The sequence below is a fragment of the Quercus lobata genome, chromosome 1, assembly GCF_001633185.2.
Source record: "Quercus lobata isolate SW786 chromosome 1, ValleyOak3.0 Primary Assembly, whole genome shotgun sequence".
Lineage (NCBI taxonomy): Eukaryota > Viridiplantae > Streptophyta > Magnoliopsida > Fagales > Fagaceae > Quercus > Quercus lobata.
In genome coordinates this window covers 29,518,272-29,542,013 of record NC_044904.1, presented here as the reverse complement: position 1 = coordinate 29,542,013, position 23,742 = coordinate 29,518,272, and the positions used below count along the sequence as shown (strand labels likewise).

At 33.6% G+C, this 23,742-nt stretch overlaps 3 long non-coding RNA genes across 7 annotated transcripts; all 3 read right to left on the bottom strand.

The window, feature by feature from the left end:
* Positions 1 to 6,281: 6,281 nt before the first annotated feature.
* Positions 6,282 to 10,092, bottom strand: LOC115994206. Of its 3 annotated transcripts, none has more exons than XR_004093155.1 (3): positions 9,861 to 10,092; positions 6,695 to 6,815; positions 6,282 to 6,593 (listed from the first exon to the last, which is right to left on the bottom strand). It is a non-coding gene; the product is annotated as an uncharacterized LOC115994206 (long non-coding RNA). The 3 variants fall into 3 exon arrangements; XR_004093178.1 differs by lacking the exon at positions 9,861 to 10,092 and adding an exon at positions 8,359 to 8,464; XR_004093163.1 differs by lacking the exon at positions 9,861 to 10,092 and adding an exon at positions 8,048 to 8,275.
* A 1,810-nt stretch (positions 10,093 to 11,902) lies between these two features.
* LOC115986135 lies at positions 11,903 to 13,021 on the bottom strand. Its single transcript, XR_004090607.1, has 2 exons — positions 12,653 to 13,021; positions 11,903 to 12,385 (listed from the first exon to the last, which is right to left on the bottom strand). It is a non-coding gene; the product is annotated as an uncharacterized LOC115986135 (long non-coding RNA).
* A 1,461-nt stretch (positions 13,022 to 14,482) lies between these two features.
* LOC115986121 lies at positions 14,483 to 16,994 on the bottom strand. 3 transcript variants are annotated; one of them, XR_004090605.1, is made up of 3 exons: positions 16,666 to 16,994; positions 15,404 to 15,473; positions 14,483 to 14,655 (listed from the first exon to the last, which is right to left on the bottom strand). It is a non-coding gene; the product is annotated as an uncharacterized LOC115986121 (long non-coding RNA). The 3 variants fall into 3 exon arrangements; XR_004090606.1 differs by lacking the exon at positions 16,666 to 16,994 and having other exon boundaries at positions 15,368 to 15,998; XR_004090604.1 differs by lacking the exon at positions 16,666 to 16,994 and having other exon boundaries at positions 15,404 to 15,998.
* Positions 16,995 to 23,742: the final 6,748 nt, after the last annotated feature.

Genomic DNA, 23,742 nt, shown 5'->3' with positions numbered 1-23,742 from the left:
AAAAAAAAAAAAAAAAAAAAAAAAAAAACAATTATATATTGCACACACATATTCATTATAATTATTCAATTGAAGTAATGAAAAATTTTAAAAAAACTTTGGAGAAATATTGTAGAATAAAAGTTAATATAGAATGTCTTTATATCTTTCTCCTTAATTATAAAAATAAAAAATAAACATCCCAATCACCCACAATCAATCACATCATTTACAAAATCCACAAATCCAGTCCGACCTTAACATCAAAATCATAATTTCCATTGTTGCTCAATATAAAATGCAAGCCCCCTTCCTTGGTTGTAGCCAACTCTTATGGGTTAGGACTAGATGAAACAACAATGTTAGAGCTAGGTAGATGTCATTAAAAGATTGAAGGTACATGACATCGTTTTTGGTCTGTGTATATTTGATATGGGATAACATGATGGGCTATGGGTAGGTATTTATAAAGGGGTAGAAGTGCAAGAGGTGAAGGCATGAAGATGGATCCAAGAAACAAGTGAAGAAAAGCTATTTTATTAAAACTCGACAAATAGCTACTATCGAGACTAAATGGAAAGCTAACATAAGCTCAATCTATCAAAAATTAGGATTTTAGAATTTCCAGATTTGAAATTCGGCCCAAGCTGTATTATTTGTTTAGGGTTTCTTTTCTATCAACCCTAAACATATATAAGGCTTATTTTTAAGAGCCCTCACACACGGATACAAAGACCAAAAGTTTATTTTTCTTTATGAGAAGTTACTGCATTTGTATGCCATAGGATTTTGTAACTAAGTGCTTATTGATCTTCATCGTTTATGAAGTGAAGAACTTTGTAGCCAACAACAATTATTCAAATTGCTAGAGTTAGTCACGTACTGGGATCCGTGCAAAAGAGTTATTCACAGATTTGAGATTTGTGTATCAAAGGAAAAAAGGCTACCACATGATCAAGTCCAATTGGGTATTGGAGTGAAGGTTTAACTGTAAGATGATATTTTGAGATAGGCTAAGGTAGTGGTAAGATTTCTCATACTTGTAACTGCTTGATTATTGATAAGTAGATTCTTGGGAGTGATGACCTTAAATTCACTCGGTGAGGTTTTTTTCTTATGAAAGGTTTTTCCTATTTTTCAACAAATCACAGTATCAATTTAATTTCCACTGCATTTAGTTTATTTGGTGATTTGTTGGTGCCTCCATGATTTGTATGTAATTTGACCTAATTAATCAACTTGGGCAATTGAATTAATTAATTGGGGTCAAGCTATCTTAACCCAACAGTGTATATATGCAAGGGATGAAAAGTCTTGAAACGTTGAATCAAATGATACAAAGAATATATATTTTTTAATTAGAAAGGTATTGAAACATTGAACCAAATGAAACAAAAGGCCAATATTTAATTTGTTTTTATCTTTGATATGACACTTGAGACTATTTCAATTCTCTTGTTGTGCAGATAGCACCCCAGGACTCAAATCAATAACAGTAAATAAGCGGAAATCAAATAACAAGCACACACAAAGAACACAAGAATTTACATGGTTCGGCAAACTACCTGCCTCCACGGAGATGACGGAGAAATTTCACTATAAAAAATAGGAAGATACAATAGTGCACAAGAACACTCTCAAGAAACCCAAATCTCAATTACACCCTAACTCTCTCTCACCCACAAGACAAGAAAATACTATTCTTCTTCTTATGTGGCTGCTGCTAGGAATAACTCTCTCACACGGCTGCACTTGCTAGGTTATTGGGAATCATCTAAAGTGCCGCACATAACAATATATATATGTTATTAACCAAGTCGGCAAAGTAGTAATCCTTTTACAATTTGGATTCGATCAACTAAGGTGACCAAATTTGGGCTTGGCAATTCAAGCCACATAGGCCCAATATCAAAATCTCCACCTTGGCTTGAATTGATCAAGCTACACGAGGAAACTCCTCCATCGCCTCCACCTTCACCCTTAAGGGCTTACAAACTACAAAACATCAACCAAGTCCAAGTAGCCCTTGAACTTATCTGTTGGAACTAGAGGATTCCCAAGTCTTATTCTTCTGTAGTTACCCCATCTCTTCTACATCCCTATAAGACAATGGATCTCCACTACTAGTTATGAGAGCAAAGCTAACCATGTCTTCAAAGCCATATCTCTGTGGTGCTTTGTAAACCCGCTTCTTTCTACCTTTAGCAATTGAATAAGGCTCTTCATGTTGCTGCTGTGGATCAATCTCAACATCACCCTTATCATTAGGTGAACTATTCTCATCAAACTCCACCTTAATAGTTAATTTCTCATGTGGACTATCATCACATGTCTCTGCTTCATTCTGTTTCAACATAAAGGCTTCATCAAATATGACATCTTTGCTAGTCACCGTTTTCTTTGAGAATGGATCCCAAAGCCTGTAGCCTTTAACACCATTTTCAAGACCAAGAAATACGCATTTTCTTGACTTTGAATCCAATTTAGAAAGCTCTCCACTCTGCACATGCACATAAGCTGGACAACTAAAGATTTTTAGACTCGAATAATCAACTGGTCTACCTGACCAAACCTCTTCTGGAATCTTGAAATCAATGGTTGATGATGGAGATCTATTAATAATGAAACTTGTCATGTTAACTGTCTCTGCCCAGAATACCTTAGGCAACCCTGCATTCAATCTCATGCATCTGGCTCTTTCTGCTAAGGTTCTGTTCATTCTCTCTGCAACCCCATTCTGCTGTGGAGTTCCTTTTACTGTGAAGTGATGAGTAATGCCTTCTAATTCACAAAATCTTGTGAATTCTCTATCTCTATACTCTAGTCCATTATCTGTTCTAAGGTATTTTATTTTCTTGCCAATCTGATTCTCAACATGTGCTTTCCACTTTTTAAATATGCCAAACACATCAGACTTATGCTTCATAAAATAAATCCATACCTTTCTAGAGTAGTCATCAATGAAACTGACAAAATACTAAGCACCGCTATGAGAAGAAACTGATACTGGACCCCAAACATCTAAATGAATGTAGTCAAGAACACCCTTACTTGTATGAGAGCCTGTCTTGAAACTGACTCTATGCTGCTTCCCATACACACAATACTTGCAAAAGTCTAGCTTGCATGTCTTCACCTCTTTCAATAAATTTCTCTTGTGCAACTCTAACATACCACGTTCACCAATATGGCCAAGTCGCATATGCCATAATTTTGTGTTGTCAGTGTTGGACTCCACCGGAGTGGTGACTGCAACTCTTCCTACAACTGTGTTCCCAATCAATCTATAAAGTGTGATTACTTTTTGTCCCTTCATCACCATCAAAGCACCTTTGGTAATCTTCATGAGTCCACCCTTTGATGAGTATGAATAGCCCAAATCATCCAATACTCCTAAAGAAATTAAATTCTTTCTAAGATCTGGAACATGTCTGACATTACTAAGAATTCTCACAACTCCATCAAACATCTTGATCTTCACAGTACCAATTCCAATAACCGGGCATGTAGCATCATTACCCATTTGGACCATACCACCGTTGTAAGGCTTATAAGTGTCAAACCAATCTTTCTTTGGAGTCATATGATATGAGCATGCTGAATCTTAAACCCAAGATTCTAGTAGAACATTGTTACTTGATGAAATTGAAAGTAAATCTGCACCAACTTCACTGTCATCTGATGTTTCTTCAGCAACACTAGCTAATTCTAGGGGCTTCTTTCCATTCTTCTTCTCCATTAAATGCTCTTTCAACTCTTTACATTGATTCTTATAGTGCCCTTTCTTATGACAATAAAAGCATTTTACATCTTTCTTTGAACATGATTTAGATTGTGATCTATTCCTGTTAGAGTTCCATCCTCTTGACCTGCTTCTCCCCTATTGCTTGACTCAGACTTTACAATAAGTCCATCAGCCTGAGAACCATCGCAATCTTGCTTCATCTTTATATGTGACAAGAGAGCACTAGTCACCTCCTCGAGTACTATAGTCTCTTTCCTGTACATCAACGTAGTCACTAGATGATCAAAAGAAGTAGGAAGCGATGCTAATAAGAGTAACGCTTTATCTTCGTCCTCATATTCACCCCAAAACTTGACAGTTGGGTGTTCAACATATTAAATGTGTTGAGATGCTCCAATAGATCTGAACCCTCCTTCATATGAAAACTATATAGTTACTTCTTCACGTACAACTTGTTCGTCAGATTCTTTCTCATATAAAGACCTTCTAGTTTTTCCCAAACCTCCTTTGCTGCCTTTGCTTCTAGGATGTTGTGAATGACCTCATCACCAAGGTTGAGGTGAATAGTGCTAGCTGCTTTCTCATCCATCTCTACCCATTCTACATCCTTCATCGTTTCCAGTTTCTTCTCCTTCCCAAGCAAGGCCTTATGAACTCCTTGTTAAATTAGGAGATCCTTCATCCGCCTTTGCCAAAGAGAAAAATTTCCCTTACCACAAAATTTCTCTACATCATACTTTGTGCTTGACATCTTTACTGTATTCAAAGGATTGAATCCTAACCTTGCTCTGATACCACTTGTTGTGCAGATAGCACCCCAGGACTCAAATCAATAACAGTAAATAAGCAAAAATCAAATAACAAGTACACACAAAGAACACAAGAATTTATGTGGTTCGGCAAACTGCCTACCTCCACGGAGACGACGGAGAAATTTCACTATAAAAAATAGGGAGATACAATAGTGCACAAGAACACTCTCAAGAAACCCAAATCCCAATTACACCCTAACTCTCTCTCACCTACAAGACAATAAAATACTATTCTTCTTCTTATGCGATTGCTGCTAGGAATAACTCTCTCACACGGTTGCACTTGCTAGGTTATTGGGAATCATCTAAAGTGCTGCACATAACAATATATATATTTATTGTGACTTGTTATTTGGATTCGGTCAACTAAGGTGACCAAATTTGGGCTTGGCAATTCAAGCCACATAGGCCCAATATCAACAAATTCTTTTTACATAGAAAGTGTCACTTGGTAGAACATCATTCTTTCCCACTTGAGGTTTCTGCTTTTATATATACTAGTGTTTAACCCGCGCAATGCGAGGGATCATTTTATGTAATAGAAAACAATCAACATAACAATACATTAAAATTCGTCAAGTGCATGTTGTACAGCCCCTCATTTGTCCTATAATTGCAGAAATTCTATCAATAAAATACAATACAAAATATCACTCCTTTCATATGTTACAATAGTTTTCATCTAGAAACAAAATATCAAGCACACGATATATATCAAGCAAACTAACCACAAAGTAAAGGTCTTTTATGTTAGTTTTTTTTTTTTTTTTTTTTTTTAATAAGCCTTGGGTTTATAGAGACAAAACATAACCTTAATTCACAGCACATACTTTGAAAACATTCTGTTTTTTTACTCCTCATTCTCTAAGGACAATTACTTTTTTGGTTTCCATGTTAATATGTCAAGCATATCACACCAATACTTGTGTGATCCAAACTCACATTCTCACAAAATCTAAAGTTATATATTACAACGTCCTTAAAATAAAATTTTAAAAAAATAATAATTCCAGTAAACATACACAAAATAAAATAATAGATGCAAGAAACCATTGTTTGCAAGGGACTAAACTTAATTTTATGGTGGGTATATATTACAAAGCAATTTGTTGGTTATTTTCTTGCATTCAACTCTATATACCTGCAAATAAAAATACAACCTAAATAAAATCGCATATTTTCATGCAACAATAATTGCACAGTTCCAACGCTATTTTTTTTATAATAAAAACTGACACACACACACACCAAATAGAAAGGAGGAAACCAAAAAATTAAAACAATAATAAATAAAAAAGAAATTGACATTCCCTCACTTCCCCACTCTTTGTCTGTACTGAATCTAATTTAAGGAGATGACAGACATCATCAAATAATTTGCCACCAACAACAACTGTTTCAAAGGGGAACCCAATCTGGAATTCTTGGAAATTATTTTTAGCATTGCCACTAATCAGCTAATATCAGTCAGTTACATTCAAACTAACTAAATTCATACATGCACTAAAGAATTAAACCTAGTATGTAAACATTATAAACTGAAAAATCAATGTGTATATAAATAATATCAAGGAAAAATACTTCTAAACTAAAGTATCTCTTAATTAGCACACAGACGCAATTCAAAGGACTCAAAATTCCATTTATACACTTCTCTAATTATGGGATTAAACCTAGGGCATGAATGAAAGGGGGGGGGGGAAGACACTTGTTCTGAAAATGAGCAACCTGGCATCAACACATGATTTAGAAAAAATGATAATTGAAATCTTATAAGTTATAACTAAAGCAGATTTGGTTCAAGGTTTTTCTGAAGGTTGTGGGTTTAAGAGAATATAGTTATTGATCCTCAAGAAGCTTACATGATAGTAATGATTACATTGTCCTTATTAGCTTTAATATGAATATCACGATCAACATACTCTTGTAAAAGCTCAAGCTCATCAACATTGAGAAACGATAGTGAAACTCCTAAGTCCTACTTGAAGCTCCATCAAGGCAATGTACTTTTGCAGTGGGACTTGATATTGTCAGATGTTCTACATCAATTTCTTCTCCTAGGATTAGTAAAATACAAAAAAGGGTCAGCAAAAATTTCAAACTATGAGAACAATGAATCAGATAAAACAATGCTATAAGCCAATATCACTAATACAACCTGAAGTTGTTGAGACAAAATTATTGGAGGCAGAAGACTGTGCACGTAATGAGCATCCCTCTCTTTCTCAGAGAAAACAAGTCCTTTGTTGTACTGGGGATCCCTAAGCAAAGAATAACCACTACACCACAACCATACACACCTCACATAATTTAGTTCAGAATTCAGAAAGTTACATGTCAGAGATTATAGTATAGTTCTGAAAAGCGATAAAAACAAAGTCCCCTGTTATCTTAGAGTAGCATTTTTGGCTTTTGAACTTCATTTATATTTACATATATTAATTTATATGTTTTATCCACGTAAATTATTTTTTGGAATCAACCAAGTGGGGCTTCAGTTTCGAACTGAACCCAGATCAGATTGCACCATATCTTTTAAGAAAATGATAGGAAACTCAGATAATTTTTTTTTTTTTTTTTGAAGGTTAATAATGATTCCAACAGCATAAGATCAATAGGATAAAAAAAAAAAAAAAAAAAAAAAAAGAAGTGTAATAAACATGTGATCACAAAAAGAACCCTTCATTTTAAGTATTTAGGAACTTTCAGATTCTAAAAGGCCAAGAAACTACACTACAAATCATATAAAAAACAAAACAAAACTCTCCCCTTTTACAATCAAACATCCCTATTCACCCATGTAGCAGTCCCTTCCCCTCCCCTCCCCTTTTCCCTTTCTGACTTTCTGTTACTTTAAGTATGTTGCGAGAAGACCTGCAGTTTCTTGTTTCTCAATCTTTTCTAATTGTCTTTGTTCATTATCTAATTCATATAAATAAATGAAAGGACCAACTGTAACAAATAAATTATTAAGACCTCCTTTACTCAAAGAAAAAAAATCTCAATCTATAAAACACAAAGAGGCATTCACAGTATACATACTGCATCTGCATTAATAGGCATTGATCAAAAAAATATCCAGTGATTCAATGCGTATTAATAATTGATGAAAGTTTTTAAATAATAATAAGACAATTGCTCTTTTGGTTTCCATGTTAACCAAAACATAGCAAATAATCCAGGAAACCATAATTCCACTTAGAAAAAATTATAAATCATCCTACAATGTAAAGTGTCAGATTTAAAAGTAGCAAAGGTGAAAATCCCTAACATTACCCAAGAGTGAAAATCCCTAATGTTACCCAAACCAAAATACATCGATGATGATTTGAGACAAAGCATCCAAAGAAAGAGAATAAATCCATCTATCCTTCAATAGGTATCAAAGGAAAACCCTAGACAATTCAGCAGGAGGGGAAAATTTTAAATATAGAAATTCAAATAGGAAAAGCACCGGTGAGAAGTTACAGGAATTGAAAATAGTGGTTGAAGTGGGAAAGAGTGTACTTACCTTCCAAATATACTACTGCAAAGAAGGGATGGGGGCAGTAAAAACAATCAGAGTAGCAAGGATGGGGCAAAGGACGCATAGAGCATATGGCAATTAGAAGGGAAGCAATAGGGCAGAGAATGAACAATGACAAATAGTTATTCTAGAAGAATTAATATTAAACAAATATGAAAATTTCAAGCACAGAGAAATTGATTTTGAAACGTAAAAGGAACAGAGCTACAGATATAAAGGGAAGGAACCAAATTGATTGAAATAAAGAGAGCATGCGTAAGTAATTGGGGGAAAAAATGAACTCAACTAACTCATACCTATTCTTGGAATTCATCATCTTATTCTTTATAGGACCTAGATTAAGGAAAAAGGTCCAATTTACTTTTTTATTCCCACTTGACTTGTAAAGCTTACATCTTTGTCTAGAAAGTATGAAAGTTCAAATAGTGTAAAAACACCCTTAAACGTTTAGACTCTCAATTTACAAATTAATCAATTCAAGTTTTATGTCAAACAATTAGTGTGTGGAAAATGAACAAAAGCTATAAAACAGAATTGGAAAACAATCTAAGCCAAATTAAAATCACAACCCACAGCAGATAATAAAAGGCAAAAATAAAAGAGAAGGAAGATGCAAACACAAGGACAACACACGATGTGTTATCGAAGAGAAAACCGAAGCCCTCGGCGTAAAACCTCTTCGCCGCTCTCCAAGCGGTAAGTAATCCACTAGAAAATGTAGTTGGGATACATGGACAGCAATAGACCCTCCAAGCCTAATCTATCCAGTGCACCTAAGCCCTCCAAGCTTCTTGCTCCAACGAGGTTGCGCCGAACCTATTTCTTTTCTAAGTTCCCGGATTCCGCTACTTGACCATAGCATCAACCAATGTAAATTGGTTCCTTCCTAATTGCTTCCCTGAACACCAAACAACCCTCTCACAGTAATGGATATGGTGAGAAAAAGTTTTGGTAAAATGCCTCTCAAGGGTTTAACAATGGAAAGGAAGAGAGTTGAGGAATTTGAAGAGACTCTTAAGTAAAGATTGTAGATGAATCAATCTTATTTTACTCTAGGGTTTCTCTCTCAAAATTCTCTCTGGAAGCTCTCATTCTTTTGTGGGTATAAGGGGTATTTATACTAGGGTTAGAAAAGAATGTGAAACGTCAGGTTTTTCAAAACAGGGGTGGCTCGTGGCTTAGACTCGTAGCTTGACTGAGTCATGAGATCCCCACTCGATAACAGAACGGTCAGTTGTTCTATTTTGTCCTGTAGTGCTCCAGCTAGCATGACGCTTCAACTTCTAGCATGCTTGGCACGTGTGCTGCTTCTGGTGGCTTGCAACCACGAGTCACCCACGAAATCAAGCCGCGAGACTCTGTTTTCTTGCACACTCTTGAGCATTCAATCACTTTATCTCACTCACAACCCTCACAACAAACCCACCTAAATACAGGGTTACTAATTGCTGAAATACAAGCAAATTTGGCATGGAATAAAGCCAACAAGATGGTTGATTAAATTCAACCTTACAAAGTATCTGAAAGAAACTACGTTTTAACCCAGAAATTGTAGATAAATAAACATGAACAAATTTAACCCAAATAATCAAAACAGAATCACTTATAACTCAAATACCATAATGAGAACCAAATATAACCTAAAGACCCAAACAAATATCAAAGCCTGATCAAAATGTCAAATTGAAAGGCGAAGAGAAAAGCTTAATTTGAATAAAAAAATTGCAACCAATCCAAACAAAATATCAAACCCTAATCATAATTGATAAACAAACTTAAATTGAAGATAAAAACTCACCGGTATATGACGGTGTTGGGATGCTGAAGGAGTGAGAGAGCGATGATGGGCTATAGTTTAGGGGTTTTGAGAATTGAGAGAGGCAGAGAAAATGGCTTCAACATGGAGGAGGAGGCAGAGAAGAAGAAAAGCTTTATCGGGAGTGGGTAGTTTTGGGTTTTTTGTGTAAATTGGGCTTTCAAACGTTGTAATGATCGGGATTTTGGTTGGATTTAACCATAAACTTGGTAGAAACGATGTTGAGTTTTCCGTTCTGCCTCTTTCTTTGCTTCTTTCCCTGTTTCCTCTTCGCCTCTCTCTATCTTTCATTGCCTCTCAATTTCTATTTCTGTGTATGCTTTAGTTGTAACCGGTTATTTTTTTGTTATTTATAATAACAGGCTTTTAATCGGTGTGTAGCAATTCCAAACAACATAATTTATAGCTTTTTAAAGTGGAACATGCCTGAATTTTAGATAAACACTTTTCCTATTTGTCACCATCTCCTTAATTGTAGGAACCCACTTTCTCTCAGCTTCTGCTATTATATATAACTAGCATTTAACCCGCGCAATGCGCAGGGAAAATTATACACTTTTAATATGCCATCAAATTGACATAACAATACAATTAAATACAACAATTAATATGTTTATTAAAGGCTTTTTTTTTAATAATGCCAATCAATTCCAAAAACAAAAATTACAATTGTGAAATGTAGTGTCAAGTTTAATAACAATGTCAAAAGTCCAAAATTCCCCATAGAAAAAAATAAAGTCTAAGTACTTATTAACCAAAAAAACATCTAGTGAGCAAAGCCATATTCTAGCTAGGCCTAATGTACTATAAATGCCAGCTTTGTTTCACTTGGATGAATTGAGTCATCATCAGCCACCTGCAAAAACTATAGCACATATGTAGAACCCCCTCAAATGGATTCTTTGGTGTGCTAAATGGGTGATTGTTGTCCAACTAGAGGCAATAGCATAATGAAGATCTATTTAAATGTAATCTTTGAAATAATAGAAATTAATACAACCTTTTGAGCTACATGTAAGGAGAACATATTCAATACTAATATAAGGTAAAATTCCAATGTATAAATACAAAGAAACAATATTTTAATTTCTATTGGTAGAAAGTAAGTGATAGATAAGAGAAAGCATAACTAATATAAAAAAGAACTTTGATGTACTTATATAAGCATTATAAGATCTTTTTTAGCCGTAGCACTAATCAACAGATTGATGTAGATGCCAAAGATTGTTGTTCTAGTCTTAAATAGATATAAACAAATAAAGCATCAAACATGGTTAACAATTGAAAATTTTAATATATAAACATCATCTAAATTAAATCTGTGAAAAGTTGAAAACCATAAAAGAACAAAGAACCTAAAACAAAATTGGAAAAGAAAAATAAATTCATATTTTTCCTCTGCTAAGTTACAATTTGCTCAATATTTTGTAGTTTGAATTCTAAGAATGCATCTTACAATCTTAGCCACCAAATTTCCACTATGGAAGTTTCAAGTGTGTAATGGTCGTAAGCATTATAATGCCAAGAGATTTTTTTTTTTTTTTTTTTAAATAATTAAAAGCACATAGTTCTTGTAATTCAAATGGTTTTATTTTTTGATAAGTTGTAATTCAAGTGGTTCTTTAGGAAATTATACTAAACCGATGTCCAAAGTTGAAGCACATACATGCTAGAGGAATTGCATCTAAAATCTCATCTTTAAAAAATTTAAACACATCAAGCAATTTGTATATTTTCTGTTTTCTTAACTTTTTACATCAGACTATTAGAGAATAGAGGTAAAATTTCTTCTTTACACCAAGTATAGACATTTCCTTCACTTTAGATAGACTATTAATTCTACTTTAATTCCTTATCAAAAAGAACTCTGAAAGAAAAACACTTCCATTTCTGCACAAACAACATCAAAAAAAATTTCTCAGTTGGTACAAACTACTTTCTATTCTTCTCAAATAGCACTTGGATTTACATATCCAAAAATTGGGTTTTATTAAATACTCCAGAATATTTATAAAAAAAAAAAAAAAAAAAAAAAAAAAAAAAAAACAAAACTCAGTAAATAATTAATTATTTTCATTCATATACCAAAGCAACAATACCAGAATAACCTTCTAAAATATAAGCCTTTTTCTGTTCTTCATGAGCAAAATTCTAGCAATGCAAAACAGCTACCAGTTCAACTTCTAGAGGATTTTCAAATTGTCCTTTTTTTTTTTTTTTTTTTTTTTTTTTTTTTTTTTTTGCATAGCAGTCATTGGAAGAAACAATGAATTTCTATAACGGCACCCACTCCAGCAGCTCCCAACTACTAAAAATATCTTCCTGTAGTGGTTAATTGTGCATTGTACCTCGGTTTTCTGCACTATTTTATTGTTGATGAACTGACAGAATTCGTCCAGAAGCAAACTAAATTTCAGTTATTGAAAACAACTGAAATAAAAAATTTATTCAATTCGAAATGAATCTGTTTGACTGCCAAATGTATATTGAACAATATATAAGAAAACCTTGAATAAAAAAAATTACATTAGCTCACATTTAAAAAAAAAAAAAAAGGGTTGACTTATGAATCCAAAATCTTCTCAACTACATTACCAAAAACAAATCATTTCACTTGTCCTTACTAAATTTGCTTGCAAATACGTAAATTGACTGCTTACAAATAAAGAAAATATACATTGTTACACCTCTGTGATATAAAAGACACAATAACCAACATCTTGAGTTATTCTTGTTACAGTACAACGTTATGGGAAAACAATGCACTTCAAAACACTAAACTAAGTGGCATAATCTTTAATGGGACATTGTAGGCATCAATACCTATTATAAAAATATGAAGAATGGAAGTATTTGCCTATTTTAAAAACACCAAACATTGATATATGAAACAGCAAATGAATTCCACTAACCATTACATATATCTTGAATTCCATCCAACACATGATAGACATTATTAATTTAGCCAACTTTGAAAGCAAAACAATATATATATATATATATATGAATAAATTTCTACTTTGATTTTAGTTTAATTTTTTAGTTTTGTTCTAGACCTACTATCATATAGTATATCTTCAATTTGTTATGCCTTCCAAAAAGAAAAATAAGAATAATATTATTACATCAAAACCAAAATAATTAGATTGGCTAAAGAAACAATATATATATATATATATTTTAAATCTTATAGTTGAAGATAATAATTCTTTACTACAAATTGGCAGGACTGATAGATACAAATATTTATGCATGTGCACATTTATATACCTTGCTGCCCCTTTTTTTAACCATGCCAAAATTCCAATGAGATAATTATGATAAATCTTTAATCATCTCAAAACAGAATAAAAGTACTTATAGAGCATGCTCTTAAAAAAATTCCAAGGCATAGGTAGGAGCTTTCACTGTGAATGACCTCAAGCTATGTATCCAAACCCAATTTTGCATCCCACCTTGGCTGTGGGAAATTTTAGACCAACTCTGTAAAAAAAAAAACTATTCAAGTTCTATTTTTTCAACCCACAAATTAGCAAACAATATTTTTAAAAGGCAATCTTTAAAAGAAAAAACATATTATCACCAAAACTAATCAAAGACGTAAATGTGTTTGCGAAATTGATTTACCAATTGCGATTTCTATAAGCTTTTATTAAAAAGATAAATTGCACATACAAATGTGACCTATAGAAACTAAAGCAATAGAAATCCAAAACTTACTACATAAATAAAAACCAAACATTACAGAAAAATACTTCAAAAAGTAACTAAAAGTTAGGCTTATGATAAAAAAGACTTCTCAATCTAATGGGTCCAAAATTCTTTTTTAAATATCCTTGACACAACAAATTCTCTACTAATAATGCAATAGGCTCTTACAATATTAAAAAATAAAAAAGACCAAAACCGAAATATCATATTATGTTCAATCATAGAAACATTATGGCCTTTTGCTACGTTTTTCTAGTATCATCCAAACAAACCATGCTTTCTCATCTTGTAGTTTGCAATCGTAGTTTCTGTAAATTATATGACAGAAGACTATGTATTGTAATATCTTTTTCACTTACCGAGATAGCTTACCAATAGATATCAGTTGCTATATAAATTCCATCATCAATGACAGAAGCATTTCTCACTGTTTTATGTTTTTTTATTTAAAAAAGTTATTACCTCACAACAGGCTTACCTAGGCTCCAAAAACCATACCAAACATAGATAGTTTCAATTTTTAGTAGATTTTATAAATGAGATAACATGCACACACAAAAAAGAAGAAGAAGAAGAAGAAGAAGAAGAAGCTTGTTCTATGTATTAAATTTTCACAACAAAATAAAAATATAAAAGTATGGTTCAATATCAATAGTTTGAGATTAAATTTAATCTCCTTGGTGGGCTAACAAACAAAAATTAAAATAAAGGAAACTACAACTACAACTCTTTTTTAATCTATATAGTATACCAGTACCACTCCTTCATTGAGGAATTTTATCAATCATATATATACACAAACCCTCCCCCCAAAAAAATTCATTAGCATTGCTAAAATCAATGCAATAAACTTTAACATGAAAGAATTAAGAAAACCCATAAAAACCAAAAAATAAAAAACAGCCCACAATCCTTTTCACACTCAAGAACAGGTGGAACCTTTTTATTATCTTGACAATCCTTCCTCATTAACTGTACACTGCCACCAACAATAGCCAAGTTGCTCTCTAAGAAGCTTTCATGTACACAACCCAACCATCAAATCACAATGAAAGTTGTCACCCACCTGCCAATAAAAAAAATCTAATATTATACTTCTGAAAATATCAGAGACTTTCTCTGCAGCCAAACACAACAATAAAAAAGGGGGGAAAAAAGGAAAGAAAACATGCTGAAATAAAGAAATGGAACCTTATTGAAAGCAAATTGAAATCTAAAAAATGAACAAACAATTTAGTCTTATAATCCAAATTGACTTTCGAAATCAACAATACTTGAACTAAAAGCAATTTGAAAATAAAAGAATTAGTAAAACTAAATAAAAGGTAAAACAATTCACAATTATATTATGCAATTCTGTCAGAAAGGGAGGAAAAGAGTGACCTTGAAGGAGTTGGTGCTTTGGGCTAATCATCACTGGGGAAGAGAATAAAAAAGGCCAACAAACATCACTTAAGAATTTTATCAAACAGCTTGTGTACATGTAAAAGAAACTACACTTAATGAATCATTGACAAAAAAAACTTCCTAAACACGTATGTATTAGTACTTCCAAATTTGCAATTTGAGCCCATATCTAACCAAAGTTTCCTGGACAATATTCATGTGCATATTAATTAACTTAAGATTAAATTCCCATTCTAAACATATTGGGCATAAATCAGCAATTTCAATCTAAGAAGAACAAATTCCAAATCAAATGAAAATTGAAACTCTAATAGATGATGGGAATAAAGTTGAGAATAATAATGAGTTAGGAGAGCAATAAAATTGATTACTTGAGCAAACAAAGTCTTGAAAGAAATGAGAGGTACCCATCAGAATCTCTGTTGGACCTATGAGAACAACTTGCTGCAAGGTTTCGTGAGAAGAAACCTCTGTTTCCTGAAAAGTGAAAGCCAAAAGAGAAAGAAATATACGAAATAAAGAAAACACAGAGAACAAATTGGAAGTAGAAAGTAAAACGAAAATAAAAAGCAACTTGCAGTTTTGGTTTTCAGATGGTTCTAGGTTTTTATGCTTTGAAGTTGTGTCCCTAAAACCAAACACAACAATTAATAACAGGAAATAGAGATTAAAAAAAAAATAGTAAGCATGTCAAATTAACCATTTAAATTAGGGGAAAAAAATGGTGGGAGAAAGAAGAGGTGCCTATCAGAGAGACTGAACATTAAAATGTGAAAAATATCATTGAAACGTTTCCTTAATGCACCAAACAAAAAGTGACAATATTTCGGTGTTTTTAAATGTAAATACAAAATCAACCACTTGTTAACAGAAGTATAAATTAAGAACTGGGAAAATAATGGGGAAAATTTGTAAAAACTTACCTTTGATTTTGGTACTCATTCTAACGCATTTTATACCTCAATCACTGTGATAAGTGAATGCCATAGCCTTTATCGACAACCGCAGGAAAACTTTTTTTTTTTAATTTTTATTATTAAAAAATGCACTTAAATAACTTTACAAAAATGAAAAAAGAGAACATAGGAAACCAAAATATATCGAAGAGGTAATGAAATATATATCAATTAAAAAAAAATAAAATAAAAAAAAACCATGAATGAAATGCCATGCATGTAGGCAGATACCAAAAACGAATGCAACCCAAATAGGCAAAACAAAACCTATTCTAATCCAAATTCCTGAGTAAATTATTAAAAAATCTAAATCTAAACCAATCCAACCAAGAAATTCAAAACTAATTTATATTCAATTCCCAGATTTGAAAAAAAAAAAAAAAAAAACAAAAAAAAAACAAAAAACAAAAAACATTAACTTTACTGGTTATGGGTACATGGCCTATCTCTCTGATGGTGGCAGATTTTTCTCTACCCAGCCCCCAGTCCGTGCCTTCTCTGTTTACCATTCTGCCAAGGTTTTGGGTCTGCAAAATTGTTTAATGAAACTTTTTGATTTCATCGCCTCTCTCTATTTCTGACCCAAAATACCAATCTATTAATCAAAACCAAATCTGACCCAAAATACCAATCTAAATCATAATTAACACCTAATTGATTCTCCAAATAATAACCAAAAACCCTAAAATTTTAAATTTAAAACAGAACTATACCAGTAACGATTCCGATTCCGATAGTCGGGTAGTGAGTGGAGGCTTACGATGACGGCAGAAGATCTGGGTGGCGCCCTTCTCTCTATCTCTGCCCCTCTATTTCATTCTTGACTCCTCTTCATTCTTGACGCTTCATCTTCCTTACTTCTTCTTATTCCAAGGAAAGAAATTAGTGGATAGTTAGATGAAGAAATCTGACAGGAAGTGAGAGACATCTTTTCATTCTTGATTGCAAACTGCAGTTTTTGATCTCTCGATCTCTCTCTCCTTCTCCGTTCTCTGCCTCTCTATTTCTCTGTCTCTCTTTTCTCTCGGTCTCTCTTTCTCCTTTCTCCGTGTAGCAGTCTTCTTCTTTTTTTTTTTGGGGGGGGGTGTCTTAAGCGGTTAGTTTTCCTTTTTATACCAAGAAGGCTCCAAACAGTGTTTAACGTAGTGAAAAATTATAATTTGTCGCTTTTAAACGGTGCGTAGCAATACCAAACAATGTAATTTATCCCTTTTTGGATTGAAATGTATCTGAATTTTAGATAGGCAATGTCCCTATCCTATTTGTCAACACCTCCTTAATTTTTTGGATTGAAATGTATCTGAATTTTAGATAGGCAATGTCCCTATCCTATTTGTCAACACCTCCTTAATTGTAAAAATCCACTTTCTCTCAGCTTCTGCTATTATATATATATATATATATATATATTTATAGATTAATGTTTAACATGTGCAATGCACAGGGTCATTTTAGATATTAATGATTTTTGCATCCAACATAACCTTAGTTCTCATACTTTCACTACATACATTCAAACCTAAATAATTTTGTATATTTAAACATATAGTATCTAATATCCCCTAAAAATTTTAAACATTAGTCTCTTCAAATCACTTCATGTATGTACTTCCATTCTCCAAGAGACCACTTGGACTAACATATGATATGAGCAATCACCACTGTTATTACTTTCATTGCAATCAAATGAGTTCAAATTAGGGGAATTCTCTAGAACACCTGAATTTTGCATGAAAATATGCAATATCTTCAAAACCATCCAATATCACATACTAATAGTAACAATTTATAATAGCGGAAATCATATAGAAAATAGGGCAAATATATCCAACTGAATTGGTATGCCATCATTGTCTAAACAGTTAGGACTAAATCTTCAAAGTTGAGTCAATACATTGAGGAGGATATTAAGCTAATCCAAAATATCATTGTAAGAAGCAGTTATAGCACCGAATTTGTTAGGAGTTTGATGAAACCTAATAAAAAAAATGAACACAATAATTACATAATGGCAAGATGATAGGCCTGTAATTTAGATTATATATAGACCATCAAGAAAATATATTCAATTGCAGGTTTATTTTGTCACAATTATGTAATAGGAGAAATGAATATATGTTGATAGTTGATAATTAATATATATATATATATATATATATATATATATATATATATATTTATATTTATATATGAACGTTTAAATAGTGTAAAAACACCCTTGAACGTTTAGACCCCCAATTTACAAATTACCAATTCAAGCTTTATATCAAACAATTAATGTGCGGAACATAAACAAAAACTTAATACAGAATTGGTAAACAATCTAAGCCAATTAAAATCACATCCACAGCAGAAAATAAAAGGCAAAGATAAAGGGAAGAGAGATGCAAACATAAGGACAACATACGATGTGTTATCGAAGAGGAAACCGAAGCCCTCGGCGTAAAACCTCTCCGCTGCCCTCCAAGCAGTAAACAATCCACTAGAAAATGTAGTTGGGATACATGAACAGCAATAGACCCTCCAAGCCTAATCTACCCAGTGTACCTAAGCCCTCCAAGCTTCTTGCTCCAACGAGGTTGCGCCGAACCTATTTCTTTTTTAGCTTCCCGGATTCCGCTACTTGACCATAGCATCAACCAATGTAAATTGATTCTTTCCTAACTGCTTCCCAGAACACCAAACAGCCCTCTCACAGTAATGGATATGGTGAGAAAAGGTTTTGGTAAAATGCCTCTCAAGGATTTAACAATGGAGAGGAAGAGAGTTGAGCAATTTGAAGAGTCTCTTATGTAAACATTGTGGATGAATTAATCTTGTTTTACTCTACAATTTCTCTCTCAAAATTCTCTCTGGAAGCTCTCATTCTTTCGTGGGTATAAGGGGTATTTATACAAGGGTGAGAATGGAATGTGAAACGTCAGGATTTTCAAAACAGGGTTGGCTCGCGGCTTGGCCTCGCGACTTGACTGAGTCGCGAGATCCAGTCGCGAGATAACAGAACGGCCAGTTGTCCTATTTTGTCCTGTAGTGCCCCAGCTAGAATGACGCTTCAACTTCTAGCATGCTTGGCACGTGTGCTGCCTATGGCGGCTTGCAGCCGCAAGTCACCCGCAAGATCCAGCCGCAAGACTCTGTTTTCTTGCACACTCTTGAGCATTCAACACTCTATCTCACTCACTACCCTTACAACAAACCCACCTAAATACATGGTTACTAATTGTTGAAATACAAACAAATTTGGCACGGAATAAAGCCAACAAGATGGTTGATTAAATTCAACCTTACAATCTCCCCCTTTGGCTATTCCGTGACAAAACCCCAAAACAGACTCTAGACTTAACATGTGAGTTGTGAACAGTTGAGCAAAACTCACTCACACCTAATTCTAGAAACTGTGAGGCACTTGAATCATATGAACATGGAACTCCTGAAACACAACAATACACCATGATCATTGTATGCAAAAAACATGAAATGCATATGAAACAGGTGTAAAGTGATCAAGCAAAGATGAAGTTAAGAAACAAACCATGGCTTGATCAAACAAGGTAGTGATCACAACACTCATTCACACTTGGAATGAACACTTGAACATACAAGCTAACAAGAACAATGCAAGTTCCTTGTATGCCTAACACTTAACCAATGCATAATACACTAAGTATATGCATCTAGGAACAATCCTACAAGGACACAAGAGTGACAGTACTTAACAAGAAAATGCATAACATTTAGATAGAAGTACTGATTTAACAAAAACATAGAGGCTGCATAAAGTATGGTACAAACCATAAAACTTACAAATAAAGAACATAAACTCTAAAAACTTACAAAAGCAACATGGGTACAAACCACAAAATACTAAATATAAACTTGAACAATATAAACTAAAAGTGCTTAGAATTTCTCCCCTTCAAAGTGATGAGAAGCTGTGATACACTTGGAATATATATACTTGTAACCTGAAACACTTGCACAAAACACATTAGACCCTCAAGGTAAAGCAAGTAATAAAAGGACAAGTATAATGTAGCAAGTAAATTACGATCAAGTAAACATGATGTGAAACATGTGACCAACTTGATCATACACCAAAACAGTCATATAGAAATGACTACAATGATCACATAACAAAGCAAATGATCATCCAAACATGCATTCAATGAAGCACAATAGCATAGGGATATATGCATGTCCAAAACAAAAACATGATGCGATGAGAACCACAAAGCATAACTCAAGCACCATAAAGCCAACAAGAAAACAAACAGAACAAAGTTTTCTTATTATCTCAATGTCTTCTCTCCCTTGGTATATGCATCTCCCCTATGGAATAGCTCTCCCCCAACAAATGTGCATGAGAAATAGAATTTCTCCCCTTAAGGATATGCACAAGAGTCATATAGAAATGACAAAACACTCTGGTATACTCTCTAGAGTATACTCTCCCCCTTTTTGTCAGGAATAGATAAAGGGTCAATAGCATAGGGATATATGCATGTCCAAAACAAAAACATGATGCGATGAGAACCACAAAGCATAACTCAAGCACCATAAAGCCAACAAGAAAACAAACAGAACAAAGTTTTCTTATTATCTCAATGTCTTCTCCCCCTTGGTATATGCATCTCCCCTATGGAATAGCTCTCCCCCAACAAATGTGCATGAGAAATAGAATTTCTCCCCTTAAGGATGTGCACAAGAGTCATATAGAAATGACAAAACACTCTGGTATACTCTCTAGAGTATACTCTCCCCCTTTTTGTCAGGAATAGATAAAGGGTCAATAGCATAGGGATATATGCATGTCCAAAACAAAAACATGATTCGATGAGAACCACAAAACATAACTCAAGCACCATAAAGCCAACAAGAAAACAAACAGAACAAAGTTTTCTTATTATCTTAATGTCTTCTCCCCCTTGGTATATGCATCTCCCCTATGGAATAGCTCTCCCCCAACAAATGTGCATGAGAAATAGAATTTCTCCCCCTAAGGATGTGCACAAGAGTCATATAGAAATGACAAAACACTCTGGTATACTCTCTAGAGTATACTCTCCCCCTTTTTGTCAGGAATAGATAAAGGGTCAAGAAGAAACGAGGGCAAGAGATGAAGGTACGAACAATGCTAATGATGCATGAGGGGTGCGAGATGAATGAGAAAATGAAGCTCAAACCTAAGACAATGTAAAATGCTACAGAGTATAAGGTAGACATGACGTGCTAGGATGAAGAAGCAAGGTCTAGACCAATGCATGACAAGGGTAGCAAATGTGTGTGCAAGAGGTGGCTAAGTGCAATGCATGACCAATGTATGAAAAATGCACATGTGGGGTAAGGTGTGTTAAATACACAACCAATGAACCAAACATGTTCCTAATGAGGAAACATGAGAAACCCCAAAGTTTGGTACTCATCGGAGTCCAAACAAGTGAGAAAATGTCTAAGAGGCATTTTATCAAACACTTAACATGCACACTATGAACAATAATGTGAAACAATGCATGAATATCATGAAATCCACCCTTAATACATGTTCTTTTTACCACAATGGGCTAACATCCAATGCAAATTAACAAAAGAAACCAATTCCATGAAGAAATTTGACAAAAATTAAGTTTTCCCAACCCCTATGATAAAAATCACAACGAAGAGCACAAAACTCTCTAAAACATAATCCAATGATCAAAATTAATGAAAAGAATTTATAATTACCTTAGAAATGTTAATGGAATGAAAAACCATTCAAATTGGTTGGGTTTTGATGTAAAATATTGAAAGAGGGGTTTTAGAGATGATGGGAGAGGTTTAAAACAAGTTTCCCACAAAAAAAACCCTTTAAAAAGTTATTTCTAGGCGTTTCACGATTGGGCGAGTCGCGAGGTTTAGTCGCGAAAATTTTCGCGAGTCGCAAGCAAGCCACGAGTGAGTCGCGAGCAAGCTGCGAGTGAGTTGCCAAAGCTTCTGGATGAACTCGCGACTAGGCGAGTCGCCAGCTAAGTCGTGAAAAACTTTGACACTTGTTTTTCAACACAGAACATGTTTAAACAATGAAAAACAAAGTAAGCACAGAAAAAGAACATAAAGAGTGATAAAAATCACTTCCAAAAACATATAAAATGATCAAAAATCTTTTTGGATTAATCCATATAAGATTGAGCACACACACATCACATTTAGACAAGTACAATCTAACAAATGAATAAGACATTCATTGAACATTAGGCAAGTGTGTTGTGTGTGTATATCAAATGTGGAATAGTCCTTAGTCTAGAGTGAAGCTTCAATGATCAATTCAATCAAGTCATACACAACTAGTACTAAGTCAAGTGGTCTATCTCAATTATAGAAATAAACATATATGACCTCCCACAAGAAAATGATTACATACGATGAAGCTTTTCATTTGGCTTCTTTACAATTCATAATATTTGATCATTTTGAATCAAAACATCTCATTTTGAGATCGATGCCTGAAACTTGTGATATTTCAATTTGATGAACAAGCCTTTAGCTTTTTGGGCATTATACATTTTCATATAAGTTGCTTTCCCTTTTTCCTAGTCGAATACTAGTATGTGCAACGACTTTTGCAGCTCATTATCTCTTTTCATTTTGAGATTTACATTTATTGAGCTCTTTAAGCAATAAAAATAAAAGAGTGGGAAGAGATATAAGTACAAGTCTACGCATGTATCAAAACCAACATGACTATTGACTAATCATTCATGACAAGCTCGAAGATCGATTTACAACAATTACATAAAGATGTCAAGATTTTTCCCACAAAGATGTAAGTGCAAAAATAATAAGCTAAGCTCGTAAATGCACAAAGTCATTTGTACAAAGGTACAAGGACAAACTCATATGTGATATGTGCTCAAACATATATGATCAAACTTTTTGAATTTTTCATTTTTTATATGGTTTTGGATTTTTTTTTTTTTTTTTACTCACACAAAACTAAAATATAAAAGTAAGATAAAAAAAAAAAAAACAATGCATACAAATAAATGCAAGATGCACAAAACGCATGAAGATATGACATTTAATGCATGAAGGGTCCTACAAAGATCGAAAGAATTAGATCAAGGACCAAAAGAGCAAAAGCTCAACCATAGGAACCCTTCCTCATCCAAACAGAACGATTGTTTAGAATGAGTGTCTCAAGAGAAGTGAGACGAGGGTTGGAAGAATGAGAACCGGAGATGCACATAGTCAAGGAGTTAAGAGCATTAAACATTTTCTTTAACAACATGCTATTTTCACTCAAAACCGGTTTACTCTTTTTAGTACAATTTCCAAAAAACTCAAGTTTCTCTTTTCTTTTGATTCTTTTAAAAGCATGAAACATAGAACATTGAGGTCTTAGATGACCAAAGGCACCACAATGGTGACACACAATGTGTTTAGGTCTACTAGGCTTTTTGGGAAGAGATCTAGCAACATTGTTTTGTTCCCTTTTCAACTTGGAGCATTAAGGTTTTATATGACCGATCACACCGCAATGGTGGCAAGTTGGAACAAACTTAGATCCATTCAAAATCTTAGGTTGAGACCTAAATGGAGGCTTTAACTTAACAGCCTTTCTCTCCACCTTTTGATTTCTTTTATGTGGAGGAATGTACACTGATTTGTCCTTTAAGGTAGAACACACACTAGGCATAAAATCGGGTACCACAACATGATTGCAACAAATATTATCATCTTTTTTAGCAATAGGTTCAGCAATCAAATATTTGGCATGCATCTTAAGGGATTCATTTTCACATTTTAACTCATCA